Source organism: Lissotriton vulgaris, chromosome 7, assembly GCF_964263255.1.
Source record: "Lissotriton vulgaris chromosome 7, aLisVul1.2, whole genome shotgun sequence".
NCBI lineage: Eukaryota > Metazoa > Chordata > Amphibia > Caudata > Salamandridae > Lissotriton > Lissotriton vulgaris.
In genome coordinates, this window is record NC_141695.1 from 1,004,661,447 (window position 1) to 1,004,687,875 (window position 26,429).

A 26,429-nucleotide genomic window follows, 5' to 3' on the forward strand; every position below is an offset into this window, starting at 1 on the left:
AAGTCAGATTGGGTGGGGTCAAATAGGAGGGGTATAGGAGGAGCCTGGGCAGAATGGGTGGGGTCAGACAGCAGATGAGGGGCTTAGGAGGAGCCTGGGCAGAATGGGTGGGGTCAGAGAGGAGGGGCTTAGGAGGAGCCTGGGCAGAGGGGTTAAGGAGGAGCCTAGTCAGATTGGGTGGGGTCAGAGAGGAGGGGGTATAGGAGGAGCCTAGTCAGATTGGGTGAGGTCAGAGAGGAGGGGCTGAGGAGGAGCCTGGGCAGAATGGGTGGAGTCAGACAGCAGAGGATTGGTTTAGGAGGAGCTTAGTCAGAATGGGTGGGGGTCAGACAGCAGAGGAGGGGCTTAGGAGGAGCCTAGTCAGATTGGGGTCAAATAAGAGGGGTATAGGAGGAGCCTGGGCAGAATGGGTGGGGTCAGAGGGGTATGGGAGGAGCCTGGGCAGAATGGGTGGAGTCAGAGAGGAGGGGGTATAGGAGGAGCCTAGTCAGATTGGGTGTGGTCAAATAGGAGGAGCCTGGGCAGAATGGGTGGGGTCTGAGGGCCTAGGAAATGAAATGAAATGAAATAAAATTTATAAACGCGCTACTATGCCCAGTGGGCGTCAAGGCGCCTAACTCAAAATTAGCTGCAGACAGAGACAAGAGCTCACTGATAAGCTTTAGTAAAACACCAAGTTTTCAGAACTTTCTTAAAAAGATCAAGTGAGGGCTGTTGTATGATCTCCAGAGGAAGAGTATTCCAGAGTTGAGGTGCAAGAATGGAGAAAGCCTTGCTTCCCCATCGTGCCGTCCTAGCTCGAGGGACTACCAATTGATTAAGCTCTGACGAGCGAAGGCATCTGAGTGGGACATACCTAGAGAGCAAAGAGCCTAGGGCATCAGTCGGGCCTGCCTTCAAGGCATTATATGTCAAGCAGAGAAGTTTAAAAGAGACTCTGAATGGGATAGGCAGCCAATGGAGATTCTTCCTTGCCAAGGTCGCAGAGGACATCCACGGCAGGGCCAGAACGAAGCGCGCTGCGGCATTTTGCACCACCTGCAGGCGTTGGAGAAGGCCCTTGTTGGCCCCGGCGTAAAGTGAATTGCAATAATCCAGACTTGAGCCGACAAGGGCGATCACCACCTGTTTTCGTGCCTGTGGTGAAAGATAGTACGCGATTCGTTTCAGAATCCTAATGACACCCCAACAGGTGGCCACCGTTCTGTTCACCTGCAATTCCATAGAGAGCCGAGTGTCGAAGATGACGCCTAGGTTCCTGGCAGATAGAGTGGGAGTGGGGCAGATGCCTAAAGATGAGGGCCACCACTCATCTGACCACAGTTCCTGGTCTTTGCCAAAGACCAGGACCTCCGTTTTGTCACCGTTCAACTTCAATGAGTTGAGAATCATCCAGTCTGCAACAAGTTGCATACAGGATTTGAAGTTGGACGCGGTGACATTCACGGAGTGGGTCAGAGACACCATGATCTGCGTGTCGTCGGCATACGACACTACCTCCATCCCCTGAGATCTTACCAGTCTTGCAAGGGGGGCCACATAGATGTTAAACAGGGTCGGACTCAATGCCGACCCCTGTGGCACCCCACATTGCAACGACTTAACAGGGGAGAGGTGATCCCCCAGCATTACTCGCTGCTCTCGCTGATGAAGAAAGGAATTCAGGAGACTCAAGGCCGGTCCTGCTACCCCTGCCTCCCTTAACCTAGATGTTAAAGTACTGGGAGACAGGGTATCAAACGAAGGGGTCATAGATGGAGGAGGATCCTGACTTATGGTGGGGAACTGCAAAAACTTTTTTAATGCACCCCCCTATACTTTCTGATTTCTGTTTGGAGGGGGCAGTCGGGGAGCAGTATTAAAAGGTGCTTAGGCGCAACGTGAAGAGCGATGAGGTGCACAGAATGGCATGCCTTCCAGGTACTTTTTGGGGGGGCTACCATTATTTTTTATTGCTCTGATCCTCCCTCATGGGGTGTACCCCAAATGGTTAGGGGCAACGGGGGAGGAGGGGTGGCAAAAAGCTGTTTGACAGTTTCTGTTACCAACAGGGGTCACCATACGATTCTGCTGCAGTTATGGTATTGAAAGGTACAACAAGGAGCATGTGAATGTATTTTTGCAGGTGGGGTGCCCCAAAATGTTACTGCCAGCAGCAGCAGCCCCCCTCCTCCCCACCCAGCAGATTGGTATAGGTACCTTTAGGACATTTCTGTTGAAAAAAGAGGCTATAGCGAATCGTGCTATGAAATCCTAGAGCACTAACATTTGCTAAATAAAGGTGGCATCGGAGCATACGAATGAGGCAGAGAGAGGCTACTGTTGCCAATTGGTTTGGTGGGTCATAGTGAATAACCTCGGCATGCAAATAGGCAGTGTGAGGATTGGCAGTGTCTGTAGAGAATTTTGGCATGCTCTTCAGCTTATTTTTTCCTCCTTACGTTGGCTATGAACTACAGAGGAAAGGCCCGGCCTTACTGTTGGACAAAACATGTATTTATGATTTTAAGAAGTGTAGTCTGACTGTACTGAGAGGGGCTGTACAGTACGGTAAATGCCTGTATACCCCTGCAATGTGCATCCAACTGTCACTTGAGATTCAATAGCGAACGAAGCAGCTGGGTTACTGACTGAATGTAAATGGAAGGCACATAGCAAGGGTGTTTGTGGTCACTCAAATGATTGAAACCTGGTTGATGCACTACCAAAGCTGGGGTTCCAGGAGGGAACATTTGAGGGGCATTGAGATGGTGGTGCCCAGAGGTCAAAATATGTTTCAGAGACAGAGAGGTACTGCGGTCCTGGTCCCACATTGGGGGTAGTCAAAAGTCAGGCTAAAGATTTCTGTCCAACTGTTACCACGTTTTGTGCAGCCTGGCTCCCTCTGTAACGATTCCCCAGTGTCTTTCGATCCTACAGATGACTGTAGCAAACTTCCCAAATTTTTTCTTGGCCTCATACCCCCAAAGGAGTGCCTGACATTTGCCAGCCTAACGATACTCACATTCTGGGAAAAACCTCACTAACCATGCATATTTATGCACCACACATGGCAAATCCTTGCAATTGCAGAACATCATATCGCACTTGTCATCTTTGAGGTGCTGTAAGTATTTGGATTTGAGGGAAATATTCATCCTTGCTTGCTCTCCCACCTGAAGTCTATGGTGCTGCTGTTCCTTTCTCACATGTCCCTACAAAGAGACAAGTGACACACAGACTCAATCACTCAGCAAACATATATGCTTTGACGCTTTCATCTTGCTGTTTACCTTCCAAATGTTCCCCCTTCACCACAAATACAGGCCAGCCATTCCTCATCCCCTCAGTCATCGTAGTCATTCACTCCTTAGGCCCTGCAAGACAAAAATGACCAAGAATCATGTCAGCAAGAAGGAGAAAAGCCTCAGTGTGCTCTTTTGTTCATACTGCTGCCCCCTAGTAACACTTCATGGCCACTGCAGCTTAAGAATGGGACTGAGAAGAGGGCTCTCCTATGCAAATAATGTCCTCCCATGCATACTTTCTTCTGAGACGGTCGGCGGCTTGTGCCGTGATACTGCCTCCAACATATGGTCTTCAACCAAATTTTAAAAAAGCCCACCTGCCTTAGACGAAGGATTTTGCCACTCGAAGGAAGCACATGGGGACATCACCATCATTTAGCAGGGTCCTAAATTGCCTGCTGTCCGCCTGTATACAGAACAAGGACGTTCGTGGCCGTTCGTGAGCGTTCTTCAAAGGAAGGAGGTGGGTGAATAAATCCAAGATGCCAGGGCAGGCCCAGCCCAGCCCAGTGCAGCCCAGCCCGGCACAGCGCACTGCTGTGGAGGTCCACTCCTTCACATCCTGCAGCAGGCATGATGCAGATCTACTAGAGCAAAGGCTTGACTCTGCTCTTGTCTGTCTCTTAAAGGAAAAATCTTTCCAACTTCTTATTGCACCTAATAAATGGACTCTAGCTAGCCTCAAACTCGACCCATCATTTCATTAGCCAGAGCTCATACTTGACCTTTATTTCTATCCAAGCTCACTGGCACCAAACCCCTGATTTGAGCGAGTGGCTCACACTAAAATGAAAAATCACCATCAACCAACCTATTTTACAATAAGTGTAGCACCATCCTCGCATTCTTGTGCTCAGTTATAACCCCCAATACCACAATTGCACTCTGCAATTCACCAAACTTAAAGGACAAAGAATGACGACATTGATAAAGGAAGATAAGGCCTTGTTCCTAGCACCTACTTGAGAAATAGGGCGGTTGGTAGAAGGTCATGAGAGAAAACATATGAAATGTTGGGAGACACCTGCCAAAAAAACACTAGCAAAAAAAAAAATCACTGTTTGAAAATTTCCCACCTTGGGACACTTCTACAGCACTGGCAGGATTCGAACCCTGGCCTGTGAGGGCTGTCCCCCCAAAGGTACAAGCCTTACCTTTGAGCTATCTCCTTGGTGGTCTAGAGGATTGCAGTAGTAACTATAAGCAACATACAGGCCTTGGTGTCCTTCCCTGTGGCTTCCATTGCACATTAAATGGATGACCATGACATAAGGACAATTTGATAGGCTACTTACATGGAAACCAGAAAAACACTTAGCAAAAAAAAAAAAAGAAAATCACTGTTTGAAAATTTCCCACCTTGGGATACTTCTACAGCACTGGCAGGATTCGAACCCTGGCCTGTGAGGGCTGTCCCCACCAAAGGTACAAGCCTTACCTTTGAGCTATAGCTCCTTGGTGGTCTGGAGGATTGCAGTAGTAACTATAAGCAACATACAGGCCTTGGTGTCCTTTCCTGTGGCTTCCATTGCACATTAAATGGATGACCATGACATAAGGACAATTTGATAGGCTACTTACATGGAAACCAGAAAAACACTTAGCAACAAAAAATAAAAGAAAACCACTGTTTGAAAATTTCCCACCTTGGGATACTTCTACAGCACTGGCAGGATTCGAACCCTGGCCTGTGAGGGCTGTCCCCACCAAAGGTACAAGCCTTACCTTTGAGCTATAGCTCCTTGGTGGTCTGGAGGATTGCAGTAGTAACTATAAGCAACATACAGGCCTTGGTGTCCTTTCCTGTGGCTTCCATTGCACATTAAATGGATGACCATGACATACGGACAATTTGATAGGCTACTTACATGGAAACCAGAAAAACACTTAGCAAAAAAAAATAAAAGAAAATCACTGTTTGAAAATTTCCCACCTTGGGATACTTCTACAGCACTGGCAGGATTCGAACCCTGGCCTGTGAGGGCTGTCCCCACCAAAGGTACAAGCCTTACCTTTGAGCTATAGCTCCTTGGTGGTCTAGAGGATTGCAGAAGTAACTATAAGCAACATACAGGCCTTGGTGTCCTTTCCTGTGGCTTCCATTGCACATTAAAAGGATGACCATGACATAAGGACAATTTGATAGGCTACTTACATGGAAACCAGTCTGGTCCAGTGGGTAAGTTCCTGCCTTCCATCCAGGCAACCAGGGTTCAAATCCCGGGTTCGGCACCAGGTAAGTAAATTGGTAAGTAAAATGTGTCTGTGTGTTGTGTAACAGTGGAATCATGCCTAGCGAAAGAGGGATTGCAGATTGGTCGGTAAGTAAAATAGGTGTGGAAAGAAAGGTGAAAGAAAGAGAATGGGTGTTGTCTGTAGGAGGAGGACCCTGGGCAGGTTGGGTGGGGTCAGAGAGGAGGGGTATAGGAGGAGCCTGGCAGAGGGGGGGTATAGGAGGAGCCTAGTCAGATTGGGTGGGGTCAAATAGGAGGAGCCTGGGCAGAATGGGAGGAGCCTGGGTGGAGTCAGAGAGGAGGGGGTATAGGAGGAGCCTGGCAGAGGGGGGTGTAGGAGGAGCCTAGTCAGATTGGGTGGGGTCAAATAGGAGGAGCCTGGGCAGAATGGGTGGAGTCAGAGAGGTGGGGCTTAGGAGGAGCCTGGGCAGAATGGGTGGGCTCAGAGAGGAGGGGCTTAGGCGGAGCCTGGGCAGAATGGGTGTGGTCAGACAGCAGAGGAGTGGCTTAGGAGGAGCCTAGTCAGATTGGGTGGGGTCAGAGAGGTGGGGTATAGGAGGAGCCTGGGGAGAATGGGTGGGGTCAGACAGCAGAGAAGGGGCTTAGGAGGAGACTAGTCAGATTGGGTGGGGTCAGAGAGGTGGGGTATAGGAGGAGCCTGGGCAGAATGGGTGGGGACAGCAGAGGAGGAGCCTGGGCAGAGGGGGTGGGGTCAGAGAGGAGGGGTATAGGAGGAGCCTGGGCAGAGGGGGTATAGGAGGAGCCTGGCCAGAGGGGGTGGGGTCAGAGAGGAGGGGCTTAGGAGGAGCCTGGGCAGAGGGGGTATAGGAGGAGCCTGGCCAGAGGGGGTGGGGTCAGACAGCAGAGGAGGGGCTTAGGAGGAGCCTGGGCAGGAGGAGCGGGTATATGGGCAGAATGGGTGGGGTCAGAGAGGAGGGGGTATAGGAGGCGCCTGGGCAGAATGGGTGGGGTCAGACAGCAGAGGAGGGGTATAGGAGGAGCCTGGGCAGAATGGGTGGGGTCAGAGAGGAGGAGCCTGGGCAGAATGGGTGTGGTCAGACAGCAGAGGAGTGGCTTAGGAGGAGCCTAGTCAGATTGGGTGGGGTCAGAGAGGTGGGGTATAGGAGGAGCCTGGGCAGAATGGGTGGGGTCAGACAGCAGAGGAGGAGCCTGGGCAGAGGGGGTGGGGTCAGAGAGGAGGGGTATAGGAGGAGCCTGGCCAGAGGGGGTGGGGTCAGAGAGGAGGGGCTTAGGAGGAGCTTAGTCAGATTGGGTGGGGTCAAATAGGAGGAGCCTGGGCAGAATGGGCGGGGTCAGACAGCAGAGGAGGGGCTTAGGAGGAGCCTGGGCAGAATGGCTGGGGTCAGAGAGGAGGGGCTTAGGCGGAGCCTGGGCAGAATGGGTGGGGTCAGACAGCAGAGGAGGGGCTTAGGAGGAGCCTGGGCAGGAGGAGCGGGTATATGGGCAGAATGGGTGGGGTCAGAGAGGAGGGGGTATAGGAGGCGTCTGGGCAGAATGGGTGGGGTCAGACAGCAGAGGAGGGGTATAGGAGGAGCCTGGGCAGAGGGGGTATAGGAGGAGCCTGGGCAGAGGGGGTATAGGAGGAGCCTGGGCAGAGGGGGTGGGGTCAGAGAGGAGGGGTATAGGAGGGGGTATAGGAGGAGCCTAGTCAGATTGTGTGGGGTCAAATAGGAGGAGCCTGGGTAGAATGGGTGGAGTCAGAGAGGAGGGGGTATAGGAGGAGCCTGGGCAGAATGGGTGGGGTCAGACAGCAGAGGAGGGGCTTAGGAGGGGCTTAGGAGGAGCCTAGTCAGATTGGGTGGGGTCAGAGAGGTGGGGTATAGGAGGAGCTTGGGGAGAATGGGTGGGGTCAGACAGCAGAGGAGGGGTATAGGAGGAGCCTGGGCAGAGGGGGTATAGGAGGAGCCTAGTCAGAGGGGGTGGGGTCAGAGAGGAGGGGCTTAGGAGGAGCCTAGTCAGATTGGGTGGGGTCAAATAGGAGGAGCCTGGGCAGAATGGGTAGAGTCAGAGAGGAGGGGCTTAGGAGGAGCCTGGGCAGAGGAGGAGGGGTATAGGAGGAGCCTGGGCAGAGGGGGTATAGGAGGAGCCTGGGCAGAGGGGGTGGGGTCAGAGAGGAGGGGCTTAGGAGGAGCCTAGTCAGATTGGGTGGGGTCAAATAGGAGGAGCCTGGGCAGAATGGGTAGAGTCAGAGAGGAGGGGCTTAGGAGGAGCCTGGGCAGAGGGGGTATAGGAGGAGCCTAGTCAGATTGGGTGGGGTCAAATAGGAGGAGCCTGGGCAGAATGGGTGGGGTCAGACAGCAGAGGAGGGGCTTAGGAGGAGCCTAGTCAGATTGGGTGGGGTCAAATAGGAGGAGCCTGGGCAGAATGGGTGGGGTCAGACAGCAGAGGAGGGGCTTAGGAGGAGCCTAGTCAGATTGGGTGGGGTCAAATAGGAGGAGCCTGGGCAGAATGGGTGAGGTCAGAGAGGAGGGGTATAGGAGGAGCCTGGGCAGAGGGGGTATAGGAGGAGCCTAGTCAGATTGGGTGGGGTCAAATAGGAGGGGGTATAGGAGGAGCCTGGGCAGAATGGGTGGGGCCAGACAGCAGAGGAGGGGCTTAGGAGGAACCTAGTCAGATTGGGTGGGGTCAAATAGGAGGAGCCTGGGCAGAATGGGTGGGGTCAGACAGCAGAGGAGGGGCTTAGGAGGAGCCTAGTCAGATTGGGTGGGGTCAGAGAGGAGGGGTATAGGAGGAGCCTGGGCAGAATGGGTATAGGAGGAGCCTAGTCAGATTGGGTGAGGTCAGAGAGGAGGGGTTAAGGAGGAGCCTAGTCAGATTGGGTGGGGTCAGAGAGGAGGGGGTATAGGAGGAGCCTAGTCAGATTGGGTGAGGTCAGAGAGGAGGGGCTGAGGAGGAGCCTGGGCAGAATGGGTGGAGTCAGACAGCAGAGGATTGGTTTAGGAGGAGCTTAGTCAGAATGGGTGGGGTCAGACAGCAGAGGAGGGGCTTAGGAGGAGCCTAGTCAGATTGGGGTCAAATAAGAGGGGTATAGGAGGAGCCTGGGCAGAATGGGTATAGGAGGAGCCTAGTCAGATTGGGTGTGGTCAAATAGGAGGAGCCTGGGCAGAATGGGTGGGGTCAGACAGCAGAGGAGGGGTATAGGAGGAGCCTGGGCAGAGGGGGTGGGGTCAGAGAGGAGGGGTATAGGAGGAGCCTGGGCAGAGGGGGTATAGGAGGAGCCTGGCCAGAGGGGGTGGGGTCAGAGAGGAGGGGCTTAGGAGGAGCTTAGTCAGATTGGGTGGGGTCAAATAGGAGGAGCCTGGGCAGAATGGGCGGGGTCAGACAGCAGAGGAGGGGCTTAGGAGGAGCCTGGGCAGAATGGCTGGGGTCAGAGAGGAGGGGCTTAGGCGGAGCCTGGGCAGAATGGGTGGGGTCAGACAGCAGAGGAGGGGCTTAGGAGGAGCCTGGGCAGGAGGAGCGGGTATATGGGCAGAATGGGTGGGGTCAGAGAGGAGGGGGTATAGGAGGCGCCTGGGCAGAATGGGTGGGGTCAGACAGCAGAGGAGGGGTATAGGAGGAGCCTGGGCAGAGGGGGTATAGGAGGAGCCTGGGCAGAGGGGGTATAGGAGGAGCCTGGGCAGAGGGGGTATAGGAGGAGCCTGGGCAGAGGGGGTGGGGTCAGAGAGGAGGGGTATAGGAGGGGGTATAGGAGGAGCCTAGTCAGATTGTGTGGGGTCAAATAGGAGGAGCCTGGGTAGAATGGGTGGAGTCAGAGAGGAGGGGGTATAGGAGGAGCCTGGGCAGAATGGGTGGGGTCAGACAGCAGAGGAGGGGCTTAGGAGGGGCTTAGGAGGAGCCTAGTCAGATTGTGTGGGGTCAAATAGGAGGAGCCTGGGTAGAATGGGTGGGGTCAGAGAGGTGGGGTATAGGAGGAGCCTGGGGAGAATGGGTGGGGTCAGACAGCAGAGGAGGGGTATAGGAGGAGCCTGGGCAGAGGGGGTGGGGTCAGAGAGGAGGGGCTTAGGCGGAGCCTGGGCAGAATGGGCGGGGTCAGACAGCAGAGGAGGGGCTTAGGAGGAGCCTGGGCAGAATGGCTGGGGTCAGAGAGGAGGGGCTTAGGCGGAGCCTGGGCAGAATGGGTGGGGTCAGACAGCAGAGGAGGGGCTTAGGAGGAGCCTGGGCAGGAGGAGCGGGTATATGGGCAGAATGGGTGGGGTCAGAGAGGAGGGGGTATAGGAGGCGCCTGGGCAGAATGGGTGGGGTCAGACAGCAGAGGAGGGGCTTAGGAGGGGCTTAGGAGGAGCCTAGTCAGATTGGGTGGGGTCAGAGAGGTGGGGTATAGGAGGAGCCTGGGGAGAATGGGTGGGGTCAGACAGCAGAGGAGGGGTATAGGAGGAGCCTGGGCAGAGGGGGTGGGGTCAGAGAGGAGGGGTATAGGAGGAGCCTGGGCAGAGGGGGTATAGGAGGAGCCTGGGCAGAGGGGGTATAGGAGGAGCCTAGTCAGAGGGGGTGGGGTCAGAGAGGAGGGGCTTAGGAGGAGCCTAGTCAGATTGGGTGGGGTCAAATAGGAGGAGCCTGGGCAGAATGGGTAGAGTCAGAGAGGAGGGGCTTAGGAGGAGCCTGGGCAGAGGAGGAGGGGTATAGGAGGAGCCTGGGCAGAGGGGGTATAGGAGGAGCCTGGGCAGAATGGGTGGGGTCAGAGAGGAGGGGGTATAGGAGGCGCCTGGGCAGAATGGGTGGGGTCAGACAGCAGAGGAGGGGTATAGGAGGAGCCTGGGCAGAGGGGGTATAGGAGGAGCCTGGGCAGAGGGGGTATAGGAGGAGCCTGGGCAGAGGGGGTATAGGAGGAGCCTGGGCAGAGGGGGTGGGGTCAGAGAGGAGGGGTATAGGAGGGGGTATAGGAGGAGCCTAGTCAGATTGTGTGGGGTCAAATAGGAGGAGCCTGGGTAGAATGGGTGGAGTCAGAGAGGAGGGGGTATAGGAGGAGCCTGGGCAGAATGGGTGGGGTCAGACAGCAGAGGAGGGGCTTAGGAGGGGCTTAGGAGGAGCCTAGTCAGATTGGGTGGGGTCAGAGAGGTGGGGTATAGGAGGAGCTTGGGGAGAATGGGTGGGGTCAGACAGCAGAGGAGGGGTATAGGAGGAGCCTGGGCAGAGGGGGTGGGGTCAGAGAGGAGGGGTATAGGAGGAGCCTGGGCAGAGGGGGTATAGGAGGAGCCTAGTCAGAGGGGGTGGGGTCAGAGAGGAGGGGCTTAGGAGGAGCCTAGTCAGATTGGGTGGGGTCAAATAGGAGGAGCCTGGGCAGAATGGGTAGAGTCAGAGAGGAGGGGCTTAGGAGGAGCCTGGGCAGAGGAGGAGGGGTATAGGAGGAGCCTGGGCAGAGGGGGTATAGGAGGAGCCTGGGCAGAGGGGGTGGGGTCAGAGAGGAGGGGCTTAGGAGGAGCCTAGTCAGATTGGGTGGGGTCAAATAGGAGGAGCCTGGGCAGAATGGGTAGAGTCAGAGAGGAGGGGCTTAGGAGGAGCCTGGGCAGAGGGGGTATAGGAGGAGCCTAGTCAGATTGGGTGGGGTCAAATAGGAGGAGCCTGGGCAGAATGGGTGGGGTCAGACAGCAGAGGAGGGGCTTAGGAGGAGCCTAGTCAGATTGGGTGGGGTCAAATAGGAGGAGCCTGGGCAGAATGGGTGGGGTCAGACAGCAGAGGAGGGGCTTAGGAGGAGCCTAGTCAGATTGGGTGGGGTCAAATAGGAGGAGCCTGGGCAGAATGGGTGAGGTCAGAGAGGAGGGGTATAGGAGGAGCCTGGGCAGAGGGGGTATAGGAGGAGCCTAGTCAGATTGGGTGGGGTCAAATAGGAGGGGGTATAGGAGGAGCCTGGGCAGAATGGGTGGGGCCAGACAGCAGAGGAGGGGCTTAGGAGGAACCTAGTCAGATTGGGTGGGGTCAAATAGGAGGAGCCTGGGCAGAATGGGTGGGGTCAGACAGCAGAGGAGGGGCTTAGGAGGAGCCTAGTCAGATTGGGTGGGGTCAAATAGGAGGAGCCTGGGCAGAATGGGTGGGGTCAGACAGCAGAGGAGGGGCTTAGGAGGAGCCAAGTCAGATTGGGTGGGGTCAAATAGGAGGGGCTTAGGAGGAGCCTGGGCAGAATGGGTGGGGTCAGACAGCAGAGGAGGGGCTTAGGAGGAGCCTAGTCAGATTGGGTGGGGTCAAATAGGAGGAGCCTAGGCAGATTGGGTGAGGTCAGAGAGGAGGGGTATAGGAGGAGCCTGGGCAGAGGGGGTATAGGAGGAGCCTAGTCAGATTGGGTGAGGTCAGAGAGGAGGGGTATAGGAGGAGCCTGGGCAGAGGGGTTAAGGAGGAGCCTAGTCAGATTGGGTGGGGTCAGAGAGGAGGGGGTATAGGAGGAGCCTAGTCAGATTGGGTGAGGTCAGAGAGGAGGGGCTGAGGAGGAGCCTGGGCAGAATGGGTGGAGTCAGACAGCAGAGGATTGGTTTAGGAGGAGCTTAGTCAGAATGGGTGGGGTCAGACAGCAGAGGAGGGGCTTAGGAGGAGCCTAGTCAGATTGGGGTCAAATAAGAGGGGTATAGGAGGAGCCTGGGCAGAATGGGTATAGGAGGAGCCTAGTCAGATTGGGTGTGGTCAAATAGGAGGAGCCTGGGCAGAATGGGTGGGGTCAGACAGCAGAGGAGGGGTATAGGAGGAGCCTGGGCAGAGGGGGTGGGGTCAGAGAGGAGGGGTATAGGAGGAGCCTGGGCAGAGGGGGTATAGGAGGAGCCTGGCCAGAGGGGGTGGGGTCAGAGAGGAGGGGCTTAGGAGGAGCTTAGTCAGATTGGGTGGGGTCAAATAGGAGGAGCCTGGGCAGAATGGGCGGGGTCAGACAGCAGAGGAGGGGCTTAGGAGGAGCCTGGGCAGAATGGCTGGGGTCAGAGAGGAGGGGCTTAGGCGGAGCCTGGGCAGAATGGGTGGGGTCAGACAGCAGAGGAGGGGCTTAGGAGGAGCCTGGGCAGGAGGAGCGGGTATATGGGCAGAATGGGTGGGGTCAGAGAGGAGGGGGTATAGGAGGCGCCTGGGCAGAATGGGTGGGGTCAGACAGCAGAGAAGGGGTATAGGAGGAGCCTGGGCAGAGGGGGTATAGGAGGAGCCTGGGCAGAGGGGGTATAGGAGGAGCCTGGGCAGAGGGGGTATAGGAGGAGCCTGGGCAGAGGGGGTGGGGTCAGAGAGGAGGGGTATAGGAGGGGGTATAGGAGGAGCCTAGTCAGATTGTGTGGGGTCAAATAGGAGGAGCCTGGGTAGAATGGGTGGAGTCAGAGAGGAGGGGGTATAGGAGGAGCCTGGGCAGAATGGGTGGGGTCAGACAGCAGAGGAGGGGCTTAGGAGGGGCTTAGGAGGAGCCTAGTCAGATTGGGTGGGGTCAGAGAGGTGGGGTATAGGAGGAGCCTGGGGAGAATGGGTGGGGTCAGACAGCAGAGGAGGGGTATAGGAGGAGCCTGGGCAGAGGGGGTGGGGTCAGAGAGGAGGGGTATAGGAGGAGCCTGGGCAGAGGGGGTATAGGAGGAGCCTGGGCAGAGGGGGTATAGGAGGAGCCTAGTCAGAGGGGGTGGGGTCAGAGAGGAGGGGCTTAGGAGGAGCCTAGTCAGATTGGGTGGGGTCAAATAGGAGGAGCCTGGGCAGAATGGGTAGAGTCAGAGAGGAGGGGCTTAGGAGGAGCCTGGGCAGAGGAGGAGGGGTATAGGAGGAGCCTGGGCAGAGGGGGTATAGGAGGAGCCTGGGCAGAGGGGGTGGGGTCAGAGAGGAGGGGCTTAGGAGGAGCCTAGTCAGATTGGGTGGGGTCAAATAGGAGGAGCCTGGGCAGAATGGGTAGAGTCAGAGAGGAGGGGCTTAGGAGGAGCCTGGGCAGAGGGGGTATAGGAGGAGCCTAGTCAGATTGGGTGGGGTCAAATAGGAGGAGCCTGGGCAGAATGGGTGGGGTCAGACAGCAGAGGAGGGGCTTAGGAGGAGCCTAGTCAGATTGGGTGGGGTCAAATAGGAGGAGCCTGGGCAGAATGGGTGGGGTCAGACAGCAGAGGAGGGGCTTAGGAGGAGCCAAGTCAGATTGGGTGGGGTCAAATAGGAGGGGCTTAGGAGGAGCCTGGGCAGAATGGGTGGGGTCAGACAGCAGAGGAGGGGCTTAGGAGGAGCCTAGTCAGATTGGGTGGGGTCAAATAGGAGGAGCCTAGGCAGAATGGGTGAGGTCAGAGAGGAGGGGTATAGGAGGAGCCTGGGCAGAGGGGGTATAGGAGGAGCCTAGTCAGATTGGGTGGGGTCAAATAGGAGGGGGTATAGGAGGAGCCTGGGCAGAATGGGTGGGGCCAGACAGCAGAGGAGGGGCTTAGGAGGAACCTAGTCAGATTGGGTGGGGTCAAATAGGAGGAGCCTGGGCAGAATGGGTGGGGTCAGACAGCAGAGGAGGGGCTTAGGAGGAGCCTAGTCAGATTGGGTGGGGTCAGAGAGGAGGGGTATAGGAGGAGCCTGGGCAGAATGGGTGGAGTCAGAGAGGAGGGGGTATAGGAGGAGCCTGGGCAGAATGGGTATAGGAGGAGCCTAGTCAGATTGGGTGAGGTCAGAGAGGAGGGGTATAGGAGGAGCCTGGGCAGAGGGGTTAAGGAGGAGCCTAGTCAGATTGGGTGGGGTCAGAGAGGAGGGGGTATAGGAGGAGCCTAGTCAGATTGGGTGAGCTCAGAGAGGAGGGGCTGAGGAGGAGCCTGGGCAGAATGGGTGGAGTCAGACAGCAGAGGATTGGTTTAGGAGGAGCTTAGTCAGAATGGGTGGGGTCAGACAGCAGAGGAGGGGCTTAGGAGGAGCCTAGTCAGATTGGGGTCAAATAAGAGGGGTATAGGAGGAGCCTGGGCAGAATGGGTATAGGAGGAGCCTAGTCAGATTGGGTGTGGTCAAATAGGAGGAGCCTGGGCAGAATGGGTGGGGTCAGACAGCAGAGGAGGGGTATAGGAGGAGCCTGGGCAGAGGGGGTGGGGTCAGAGAGGAGGGGTATAGGAGGAGCCTGGGCAGAGGGGGTATAGGAGGAGCCTAGTCAGATTGGGTGGGGTCAAATAGGAGGAGCCTGGGCAGAATGGGTGGAGTCAGAGAGGAGGGGGTATAGGAGGAGCCTGGGCAGAATGGGTGGGGTCAGACAGCAGAGGAGGGGCTTAGGAGGAACCTAGTCAGATTGGGTGGGGTCAAATAGGAGGAGCCTGGGCAGAATGGGTGGGGTCAGACAGCAGAGGAGGGGCTTAGGAGGAGCCTGGGCAGAGGGGGTATAGGAGGAGCCTAGTCAGATTGGGTGGGGTCAAATAGGAGGAGCCTGGGCAGAATGGGTGGGGTCAGACAGCAGAGGAGGGGCTTAGGAGGAGCCTAGTCAGATTGGGTGGGGTCAAATAGGAGGAGCCTGGGCAGAATGGGTGGGGTCAGACAGCAGAGGAGGGGCTTAGGAGGAGCCAAGTCAGATTGGGTGGGGTCAAATAGGAGGGGCTTAGGAGGAGCCTGGGCAGAATGGGTGGGGTCAGACAGCAGAGGAGGGGCTTAGGAGGAGCCTAGTCAGATTGGGTGGGGTCAAATAGGAGGAGCCTAGGCAGAATGGGTGAGGTCAGAGAGGAGGGGTATAGGAGGAGCCTGGGCAGAGGGGGTATAGGAGGAGCCTAGTCAGATTGGGTGGGGTCAAATAGGAGGGGGTATAGGAGGAGCCTGGGCAGAATGGGTGGGGCCAGACAGCAGAGGAGGGGCTTAGGAGGAACCTAGTCAGATTGGGTGGGGTCAAATAGGAGGAGCCTGGGCAGAATGGGTGGGGTCAGACAGCAGAGGAGGGGCTTAGGAGGAGCCTAGTCAGATTGGGTGGGGTCAGAGAGGAGGGGTATAGGAGGAGCCTGGGCAGAATGGGTGGAGTCAGAGAGGAGGGGGTATAGGAGGAGCCTGGGCAGAATGGGTATAGGAGGAGCCTAGTCAGATTGGGTGAGGTCAGAGAGGAGGGGTATAGGAGGAGCCTGGGCAGAGGGGGTGGGGTCAGAGAGGAGGGGTATAGGAGGAGCCTGGGCAGAGGGGGTATAAGAGGAGCCTGGGCAGAGGGGGTGGGGTCAGAGAGGAGGGGGGTGGGGTCAGAGAGGAGGGGTATAGGAGGAGCCTGGGCAGAGGGGGTATAGGAGGAGCCTGGGCAGAGGGGGTGGGGTCAGAGAGGAGGGGTATAGGAGGAGCCTGGGCAGAGGGGGGGGGGTCAGACAGCAGAGGAGGGGCTTAGGAGGAGCCTAGTCAGATTGGGTGGGGTCAAATAGGAGGAGCCTGGGCAGAATGGGTGGGGTCAGACAGCAGAGGAGGGGCTTAGGAGGAGCCTAGTCAGATTGGGTGGGGTCAAATAGGAGGAGCCTGGGCAGAATGGGTGGGGTCAGACAGCAGAGGAGGGGTATAGGAGGAGCCTGGGCAGAGGAGGAGGGGTATAGGAGGAGCCTGGGCAGAGGGGGTATAGGAGGAGCCTGGGCAGAGGGGGTGGGGTCAGAGAGGAGGGGCTTAGGAGGAGCCTAGTCAGATTGGGTGGGGTCAAATAGGAGGAGCCTGGGCAGAGGGGGTGGGGTCAGAGAGGAGGGGCTTAGGAGGAGCCTGGGCAGAGGGGGTATAGGAGGAGCCTAGTCAGATTGGGTGGGGTCTAATAGGAGGAGCTTGGGCAGAATGGGTGGGGTCAGACAGCAGAGGAGGGGCTTAGGAGGAGCCTAGTCAGATTGGGTGGGGTCAAATAGGAGGAGCCTGGGCAGAATGGGTGGGGTCAGACAGCAGAGGAGGGGCTTAGGAGGAGCCAAGTCAGATTGGGTGGGGTCAAATAGGAGGGGTATAGGAGGAGCCTGGGCAGAATGGGTGGGGTCAGACAGCAGATGAGGGGCTTAGGAGGAGCCTGGGCAGAATGGGTGGGGTCAGAGAGGAGGGGCTTAGGAGGAGCCTGGGCAGAATGGGTGGAGTCAGAGAGGAGGGGGTATAGGAGGAGCCTGGGCAGAATGGGTATAGAAGGAGCCTAGTCAGATTGGGTGAGGTCAGAGAGGAGGGGTATAGGAGGAGCCTGGGCAGAATGGGTGGGGTCAGACAGCAGAGGAGGTGCTTAGGAGGAGCCAAGTCAGATTGGGTGGGGTCAAATAGGAGGGGTATAGGAGGAGCCTGGGCAGAATGGGTGGGGTCAGACAGCAGATGAGGGGCTTAGGAGGAGCCTGGGCAGAATGGGTGGGGTCAGAGAGGAGGGGCTTAGGAGGAGCCTGGGCAGAGGGGTTAAGGAGGAGCCTAGTCAGATTGGGTGGGGTCAGAGAGGAGGGGGTATAGGAGGAGCCTAGTCAGATTGGGTGAGGTCAGAGAGGAGGGGCTGAGGAGGAGCCTGGGCAGAATGGGTGGAGTCAGACAGCAGAGGATTGGTTTAGGAGGAGCTTAGTCAGAATGGGTGGGGGTCAGACAGCAGAGGAGGGGCTTAGGAGGAGCCTAGTCAGATTGGGGTCAAATAAGAGGGGTATAGGAGGAGCCTGGGCAGAATGGGTGGGGTCAGAGGGGTATGGGAGGAGCCTGGGCAGAATGGGTGGAGTCAGAGAGGAGGGGGTATAGGAGGAGCCTAGTCAGATTGGGTGTGGTCAAATAGGAGGAGCCTGGGCAGAATGGGTGGGGTCTGAGGGCCTAGGAAATGAAATGAAATGAAATAAAATTTATAAACGCGCTACTATGCCCAGTGGGCGTCAAGGCGCCTAACTCAAAATTAGCTGCAGACAGAGACAAGAGCTCACTGATAAGCTTTAGTAAAACACCAAGTTTTCAGAACTTTCTTAAAAAGATCAAGTGAGGGCTGTTGTATGATCTCCAGAGGAAGAGTATTCCAGAGTTGAGGTGCAAGAATGGAGAAAGCCTTGCTTCCCCATCGTGCCGTCCTAGCTCGAGGGACTACCAATTGATTAAGCTCTGACGAGCGAAGGCATCTGAGTGGGACATACCTAGAGAGCAAAGAGCCTAGGGCATCAGTCGGGCCTGCCTTCAAGGCATTATATGTCAAGCAGAGAAGTTTAAAAGAGACTCTGAATGGGATAGGCAGCCAATGGAGATTCTTCCTTGCCAAGGTCGCAGAGGACATCCACGGCAGGGCCAGAACGAAGCGCGCTGCGGCATTTTGCACCACCTGCAGGCGTTGGAGAAGGCCCTTGTTGGCCCCGGCGTAAAGTGAATTGCAATAATCCAGCCTTGAGCCGACAAGGGCGATCACCACCTGTTTTCGTGCCTGTGGTGAAAGATAGTACGCGATTCGTTTCAGAATCCTAATGACACCCCAACAGGTGGCCACCGTTCTGTTCACCTGCAATTCCATAGAGAGCCGAGTGTCGAAGATGACGCCTAGGTTCCTGGCAGATAGAGTGGGAGTGGGGCAGATGCCTAAAGATGAGGGCCACCACTCATCTGACCACAGTTCCTGGTCTTTGCCAAAGACCAGGACCTCCGTTTTGTCACCGTTCAACTTCAATGAGTTGAGAATCATCCAGTCTGCAACAAGTTGCATACAGGATTTGAAGTTGGACGCGGTGACATTCACGGAGTGGGTCAGAGACACCATGATCTGCGTGTCGTCGGCATACGACACTACCTCCATCCCCTGAGATCTTACCAGTCTTGCAAGGGGGGCCACATAGATGTTAAACAGGGTCGGACTCAATGCCGACCCCTGTGGCACCCCACATTGCAACGACTTAACAGGGGAGAGGTGATCCCCCAGCATTACTCGCTGCTCTCGCTGATGAAGAAAGGAATTCAGGAGACTCAAGGCCGGTCCTGCTACCCCTGCCTCCCTTAACCTAGATGTTAAAGTACTGGGAGACAGGGTATCAAACGAAGGGGTCATAGATGGAGGAGGATCCTGACTTATGGTGGGGAACTGCAAAAACTTTTTTAATGCACCCCCCTATACTTTCTGATTTCTGTTTGGAGGGGGCAGTCGGGGAGCAGTATTAAAAGGTGCTTAGGCGCAACGTGAAGAGCGATGAGGTGCACAGAATGGCATGCCTTCCAGGTACTTTTTGGGGGGGCTACCATTATTTTTTATTGCTCTGATCCTCCCTCATGGGGTGTACCCCAAATGGTTAGGGGCAACGGGGGAGGAGGGGTGGCAAAAAGCTGTTTGACAGTTTCTGTTACCAACAGGGGTCACCATACGATTCTGCTGCAGTTATGGTATTGAAAGGTACAACAAGGAGCATGTGAATGTATTTTTGCAGGTGGGGTGCCCCAAAATGTTACTGCCAGCAGCAGCAGCCCCCCTCCTCCCCACCCAGCAGATTGGTATAGGTACCTTTAGGACATTTCTGTTGAAAAAAGAGGCTATAGCGAATCGTGCTATGAAATCCTAGAGCACTAACATTTGCTAAATAAAGGTGGCATCGGAGCATACGAATGAGGCAGAGAGAGGCTACTGTTGCCAATTGGTTTGGTGGGTCATAGTGAATAACCTCGGCATGCAAATAGGCAGTGTGAGGATTGGCAGTGTCTGTAGAGAATTTTGGCATGCTCTTCAGCTTATTTTTTCCTCCTTACGTTGGCTATGAACTACAGAGGAAAGGCCCGGCCTTACTGTTGGACAAAACATGTATTTATGATTTTAAGAAGTGTAGTCTGACTGTACTGAGAGGGGCTGTACAGTACGGTAAATGCCTGTATACCCCTGCAATGTGCATCCAACTGTCACTTGAGATTCAATAGCGAACGAAGCAGCTGGGTTACTGACTGAATGTAAATGGAAGGCACATAGCAAGGGTGTTTGTGGTCACTCAAATGATTGAAACCTGGTTGATGCACTACCAAAGCTGGGGTTCCAGGAGGGAACATTTGAGGGGCATTGAGATGGTGGTGCCCAGAGGTCAAAATATGTTTCAGAGACAGAGAGGTACTGCGGTCCTGGTCCCACATTGGGGGTAGTCAAAAGTCAGGCTAAAGATTTCTGTCCAACTGTTACCACGTTTTGTGCAGCCTGGCTCCCTCTGTAACGATTCCCCAGTGTCTTTCGATCCTACAGATGACTGTAGCAAACTTCCCAAATTTTTTCTTGGCCTCATACCCCCAAAGGAGTGCCTGACATTTGCCAGCCTAACGATACTCACATTCTGGGAAAAACCTCACTAACCATGCATATTTATGCACCACACATGGCAAATCCTTGCAATTGCAGAACATCATATCGCACTTGTCATCTTTGAGGTGCTGTAAGTATTTGGATTTGAGGGAAATATTCATCCTTGCTTGCTCTCCCACCTGAAGTCTATGGTGCTGCTGTTCCTTTCTCACATGTCCCTACAAAGAGACAAGTGACACACAGACTCAATCACTCAGCAAACATATATGCTTTGACGCTTTCATCTTGCTGTTTACCTTCCAAATGTTCCCCCTTCACCACAAATACAGGCCAGCCATTCCTCATCCCCTCAGTCATCGTAGTCATTCACTCCTTAGGCCCTGCAAGACAAAAATGACCAAGAATCATGTCAGCAAGAAGGAGAAAAGCCTCAGTGTGCTCTTTTGTTCATACTGCTGCCCCCTAGTAACACTTCATGGCCACTGCAGCTTAAGAATGGGACTGAGAAGAGGGCTCTCCTATGCAAATAATGTCCTCCCATGCATACTTTCTTCTGAGACGGTCGGCGGCTTGTGCCGTGATACTGCCTCCAACATATGGTCTTCAACCAAATTTTAAAAAAGCCCACCTGCCTTAGACGAAGGATTTTGCCACTCGAAGGAAGCACATGGGGACATCACCATCATTTAGCAGGGTCCTAAATTGCCTGCTGTCCGCCTGTATACAGAACAAGGACGTTCGTGGCCGTTCGTGAGCGTTCTTCAAAGGAAGGAGGTGGGTGAATAAATCCAAGATGCCAGGGCAGGCCCAGCCCAGCCCAGTGCAGCCCAGCCCGGCACAGCGCACTGCTGTGGAGGTCCACTCCTTCACATCCTGCAGCAGGCATGATGCAGATCTACTAGAGCAAAGGCTTGACTCTGCTCTTGTCTGTCTCTTAAAGGAAAAATCTTTCCAACTTCTTATTGCACCTAATAAATGGACTCTAGCTAGCCTCAAACTCGACCCATCATTTCATTAGCCAGAGCTCATACTTGACCTTTATTTCTATCCAAGCTCACTGGCACCAAACCCCTGATTTGAGCGAGTGGCTCACACTAAAATGAAAAATCACCATCAACCAACCTATTTTACAATAAGTGTAGCACCATCCTCGCATTCTTGTGCTCAGTTATAACCCCCAATACCACAATTGCACTCTGCAATTCACCAAACTTAAAGGACAAAGAATGACGACATTGATAAAGGAAGATAAGGCCTTGTTCCTAGCACCTACTTGAGAAATAGGGCGGTTGGTAGAAGGTCATGAGAGAAAACATATGAAATGTTGGGAGACACCTGCCAAAAAAACACTAGCAAAAAAAAAAATCACTGTTTGAAAATTTCCCACCTTGGGACACTTCTACAGCACTGGCAGGATTCGAACCCTGGCCTGTGAGGGCTGTCCCCCCAAAGGTACAAGCCTTACCTTTGAGCTATCTCCTTGGTGGTCTAGAGGATTGCAGTAGTAACTATAAGCAACATACAGGCCTTGGTGTCCTTCCCTGTGGCTTCCATTGCACATTAAATGGATGACCATGACATAAGGACAATTTGATAGGCTACTTACATGGAAACCAGAAAAACACTTAGCAAAAAAAAAAAAAGAAAATCACTGTTTGAAAATTTCCCACCTTGGGATACTTCTACAGCACTGGCAGGATTCGAACCCTGGCCTGTGAGGGCTGTCCCCACCAAAGGTACAAGCCTTACCTTTGAGCTATAGCTCCTTGGTGGTCTGGAGGATTGCAGTAGTAACTATAAGCAACATACAGGCCTTGGTGTCCTTTCCTGTGGCTTCCATTGCACATTAAATGGATGACCATGACATAAGGACAATTTGATAGGCTACTTACATGGAAACCAGAAAAACACTTAGCAACAAAAAATAAAAGAAAACCACTGTTTGAAAATTTCCCACCTTGGGATACTTCTACAGCACTGGCAGGATTCGAACCCTGGCCTGTGAGGGCTGTCCCCACCAAAGGTACAAGCCTTACCTTTGAGCTATAGCTCCTTGGTGGTCTGGAGGATTGCAGTAGTAACTATAAGCAACATACAGGCCTTGGTGTCCTTTCCTGTGGCTTCCATTGCACATTAAATGGATGACCATGACATACGGACAATTTGATAGGCTACTTACATGGAAACCAGAAAAACACTTAGCAAAAAAAAATAAAAGAAAATCACTGTTTGAAAATTTCCCACCTTGGGATACTTCTACAGCACTGGCAGGATTCGAACCCTGGCCTGTGAGGGCTGTCCCCACCAAAGGTACAAGCCTTACCTTTGAGCTATAGCTCCTTGGTGGTCTAGAGGATTGCAGAAGTAACTATAAGCAACATACAGGCCTTGGTGTCCTTTCCTGTGGCTTCCATTGCACATTAAAAGGATGACCATGACATAAGGACAATTTGATAGGCTACTTACATGGAAACCAGTCTGGTCCAGTGGGTAAGTTCCTGCCTTCCATCCAGGCAACCAGGGTTCAAATCCCGGGTTCGGCACCAGGTAAGTAAATTGGTAAGTAAAATGTGTCTGTGTGTTGTGTAACAGTGGAATCATGCCTAGCGAAAGAGGGATTGCAGATTGGTCGGTAAGTAAAATAGGTGTGGAAAGAAAGGTGAAAGAAAGAGAATGGGTGTTGTCTGTAGGAGGAGGACCCTGGGCAGGTTGGGTGGGGTCAGAGAGGAGGGGTATAGGAGGAGCCTAGTCAGATTGGGTGGGGTCAAATAGGAGGAGCCTGGGCAGAATGGGAGGAGCCTGGGTGGAGTCAGAGAGGAGGGGGTATAGGAGGAGCCTGGCAGAGGGGGGTGTAGGAGGAGCCTAGTCAGATTGGGTGGGGTCAAATAGGAGGAGCCTGGGCAGAATGGGTGGAGTCAGAGAGGTGGGGCTTAGGAGGAGCCTGGGCAGAATGGGTGGGCTCAGAGAGGAGGGGCTTAGGCGGAGCCTGGGCAGAATGGGTGTGGTCAGACAGCAGAGGAGTGGCTTAGGAGGAGCCTAGTCAGATTGGGTGGGGTCAGAGAGGTGGGGTATAGGAGGAGCCTGGGGAGAATGGGTGGGGTCAGACAGCAGAGAAGGGGCTTAGGAGGAGACTAGTCAGATTGGGTGGGGTCAGAGAGGTGGGGTATAGGAGGAGCCTGGGCAGAATGGGTGGGGACAGCAGAGGAGGAGCCTGGGCAGAGGGGGTGGGGTCAGAGAGGAGGGGTATAGGAGGAGCCTGGGCAGAGGGGGTATAGGAGGAGCCTGGCCAGAGGGGGTGGGGTCAGAGAGGAGGGGCTTAGGAGGAGCCTGGGCAGAGGGGGTATAGGAGGAGCCTGGCCAGAGGGGGTGGGGTCAGACAGCAGAGGAGGGGCTTAGGAGGAGCCTGGGCAGGAGGAGCGGGTATATGGGCAGAATGGGTGGGGTCAGACAGCAGAGGAGGGGTATAGGAGGAGCCTGGGCAGAATGGGTGGGGTCAGAGAGGAGGAGCCTGGGCAGAATGGGTGTGGTCAGACAGCAGAGGAGTGGCTTAGGAGGAGCCTAGTCAGATTGGGTGGGGTCAGAGAGGTGGGGTATAGGAGGAGCCTGGGCAGAATGGGTGGGGTCAGACAGCAGAGGAGGAGCCTGGGCAGAGGGGGTGGGGTCAGAGAGGAGGGGTATAGGAGGAGCCTGGCCAGAGGGGGCGGGGTCAGAGAGGAGGGGCTTAGGAGGAGCTTAGTCAGATTGGGTGGGGTCAAATAGGAGGAGCCTGGGCAGAATGGGCGGGGTCAGACAGCAGAGGAGGGGCTTAGGAGGAGCCTGGGCAGAATGGCTGGGGTCAGAGAGGAGGGGCTTAGGCGGAGCCTGGGCAGAATGGGTGGGGTCAGACAGCAGAGGAGGGGCTTAGGAGGAGCCTGGGCAGGAGGAGCGGGTATATGGGCAGAATGGGTGGGGTCAGAGAGGAGGGGGTATAGGAGGCGCCTGGGCAGAATGGGTGGGGTCAGACAGCAGAGGAGGGGTATAGGAGGAGCCTGGGCAGAGGGGGTATAGGAGGAGCCTGGGCAGAGGGGGTATAGGAGGAGCCTGGGCAGAGGGGGTGGGGTCAGAGAGGAGGGGTATAGGAGGGGGTATAGGAGGAGCCTAGTCAGATTGTGTGGGGTCAAATAGGAGGAGCCTGGGTAGAATGGGTGGAGTCAGAGAGGAGGGGGTATAGGAGGAGCCTGGGCAGAATGGGTGGGGTCAGACAGCAGAGGAGGGGCTTAGGAGGGGCTTAGGAGGAGCCTAGTCAGATTGGGTGGGGTCAGAGAGGTGGGGTATAGGAGGAGCTTGGGGAGAATGGGTGGGGTCAGACAGCAGAGGAGGGGTATAGGAGGAGCCTGGGCAGAGGGGGTATAGGAGGAGCCTAGTCAGAGGGGGTGGGGTCAGAGAGGAGGGGCTTAGGAGGAGCCTAGTCAGATTGGGTGGGGTCAAATAGGAGGAGCCTGGGCAGAATGGGTAGAGTCAGAGAGGAGGGGCTTAGGAGGAGCCTGGGCAGAGGAGGAGGGGTATAGGAGGAGCCTGGGCAGAGGGGGTATAGGAGGAGCCTGGGCAGAGGGGGTGGGGTCAGAGAGGAGGGGCTTAGGAGGAGCCTAGTCAGATTGGGTGGGGTCAAATAGGAGGAGCCTGGGCAGAATGGGTAGAGTCAGAGAGGAGGGGCTTAGGAGGAGCCTGGGCAGAGGGGGTATAGGAGGAGCCTAGTCAGATTGGGTGGGGTCAAATAGGAGGAGCCTGGGCAGAATGGGTGGGGTCAGACAGCAGAGGAGGGGCTTAGGAGGAGCCTAGTCAGATTGGGTGGGGTCAAATAGGAGGAGCCTGGGCAGAATGGGTGGGGTCAGACAGCAGAGGAGGGGCTTAGGAGGAGCCTAGTCAGATTGGGTGGGGTCAAATAGGAGGAGCCTGGGCAGAATGGGTGAGGTCAGAGAGGAGGGGTATAGGAGGAGCCTGGGCAGAGGGGGTATAGGAGGAGCCTAGTCAGATTGGGTGGGGTCAAATAGGAGGGGGTATAGGAGGAGCCTGGGCAGAATGGGTGGGGCCAGACAGCAGAGGAGGGGCTTAGGAGGAACCTAGTCAGATTGGGTGGGGTCAAATAGGAGGAGCCTGGGCAGAATGGGTGGGGTCAGACAGCAGAGGAGGGGCTTAGGAGGAGCCTAGTCAGATTGGGTGGGGTCAGAGAGGAGGGGTATAGGAGGAGCCTGGGCAGAATGGGTATAGGAGGAGCCTAGTCAGATTGGGTGAGGTCAGAGAGGAGGGGTTAAGGAGGAGCCTAGTCAGATTGGGTGGGGTCAGAGAGGAGGGGGTATAGGAGGAGCCTAGTCAGATTGGGTGAGGTCAGAGAGGAGGGGCTGAGGAGGAGCCTGGGCAGAATGGGTGGAGTCAGACAGCAGAGGATTGGTTTAGGAGGAGCTTAGTCAGAATGGGTGGGGTCAGACAGCAGAGGAGGGGCTTAGGAGGAGCCTAGTCAGATTGGGGTCAAATAAGAGGGGTATAGGAGGAGCCTGGGCAGAATGGGTATAGGAGGAGCCTAGTCAGATTGGGTGTGGTCAAATAGGAGGAGCCTGGGCAGAATGGGTGGGGTCAGACAGCAGAGGAGGGGTATAGGAGGAGCCTGGGCAGAGGGGGTGGGGTCAGAGAGGAGGGGTATAGGAGGAGCCTGGGCAGAGGGGGTATAGGAGGAGCCTGGCCAGAGGGGGTGGGGTCAGAGAGGAGGGGCTTAGGAGGAGCTTAGTCAGATTGGGTGGGGTCAAATAGGAGGAGCCTGGGCAGAATGGGCGGGGTCAGACAGCAGAGGAGGGGCTTAGGAGGAGCCTGGGCAGAATGGCTGGGGTCAGAGAGGAGGGGCTTAGGCGGAGCCTGGGCAGAATGGGTGGGGTCAGACAGCAGAGGAGGGGCTTAGGAGGAGCCTGGGCAGGAGGAGCGGGTATATGGGCAGAATGGGTGGGGTCAGAGAGGAGGGGGTATAGGAGGCGCCTGGGCAGAATGGGTGGGGTCAGACAGCAGAGGAGGGGTATAGGAGGAGCCTGGGCAGAGGGGGTATAGGAGGAGCCTGGGCAGAGGGGGTATAGGAGGAGCCTGGGCAGAGGGGGTATAGGAGGAGCCTGGGCAGAGGGGGTGGGGTCAGAGAGGAGGGGTATAGGAGGGGGTATAGGAGGAGCCTAGTCAGATTGTGTGGGGTCAAATAGGAGGAGCCTGGGTAGAATGGGTGGAGTCAGAGAGGAGGGGGTATAGGAGGAGCCTGGGCAGAATGGGTGGGGTCAGACAGCAGAGGAGGGGCTTAGGAGGGGCTTAGGAGGAGCCTAGTCAGATTGTGTGGGGTCAAATAGGAGGAGCCTGGGTAGAATGGGTGGGGTCAGAGAGGTGGGGTATAGGAGGAGCCTGGGGAGAATGGGTGGGGTCAGACAGCAGAGGAGGGGTATAGGAGGAGCCTGGGCAGAGGGGGTGGGGTCAGAGAGGAGGGGCTTAGGCGGAGCCTGGGCAGAATGGGCGGGGTCAGACAGCAGAGGAGGGGCTTAGGAGGAGCCTGGGCAGAATGGCTGGGGTCAGAGAGGAGGGGCTTAGGCGGAGCCTGGGCAGAATGGGTGGGGTCAGACAGCAGAGGAGGGGCTTAGGAGGAGCCTGGGCAGGAGGAGCGGGTATATGGGCAGAATGGGTGGGGTCAGAGAGGAGGGGGTATAGGAGGCGCCTGGGCAGAATGGGTGGGGTCAGACAGCAGAGGAGGGGCTTAGGAGGGGCTTAGGAGGAGCCTAGTCAGATTGGGTGGGGTCAGAGAGGTGGGGTATAGGAGGA